Raw genomic sequence first — 770 nt, 5'->3', positions numbered from 1 at the left:
TAGAACCAAGCATATAGAAATTAGACATCATTTCTTACGTGATCATGTTCAAAAAGGTGACTGCGTGCTTGAATTTGTTGAAACCTCTAAACAGTTAGCAGATATTTTCACCAAGCCCCTTCCACGGGATACTTTCTATGTTCTAAGGAGAGAACTTGGAATTCTTGATGAACAATATCTTGATTAAAAATTGTTTAGTTGTTTGAATTTTTGTCTTGCCTCTATATGCCTATTTGCCTCTATATGCCTATTTGATTAAATGATATATGTTGAAATGCAATATTATGTCTCATGATTAACTCTTTCTGTGATTATAAATGTCTCGATTAATCTGTTAAAATACATGCATGAGTCCTAAAAAGTTGAAACGATTCTGCTGCCTAAAAATCACCTTTTACCGTGTTTAATCGATTAAACACTAGGTGTTAATCGATTACCTGGGCATCAGTTTATTGAAAAATTCAAATTTTACATGGGTTTAATCAATTAAACCTGCCCGTTAATCGATTAAAACTAGTATCTTAAAAGCAGACAGCATCTCGGTTTTCACTTTTTTCGGCATTATCTCAACCTCTTTTATGCTTTGAGTCTCTGAATCAGTAACTCAACTAATCCAAGTGCACTAAGGTAGGAAAAACCTCATCCTAACCCTCTCAATCCATCAAGAAATCTCACTTTATCATCCTCATTCCACTACATTCCCAATTTTCCACCAAATTAAACCCTAGGTTAGGTTTGCCTAAATCCTTCTCTACTCATTCAACATCAAT

The sequence above is a fragment of the Lupinus angustifolius genome, chromosome LG06, assembly GCF_001865875.1.
Source record: "Lupinus angustifolius cultivar Tanjil chromosome LG06, LupAngTanjil_v1.0, whole genome shotgun sequence".
NCBI classification, from domain to species: Eukaryota; Viridiplantae; Streptophyta; class Magnoliopsida; order Fabales; family Fabaceae; genus Lupinus; species Lupinus angustifolius.
The sequence above is the reverse complement of the archived record's forward strand: the minus strand, read 5'-3'. Positions refer to the sequence as shown.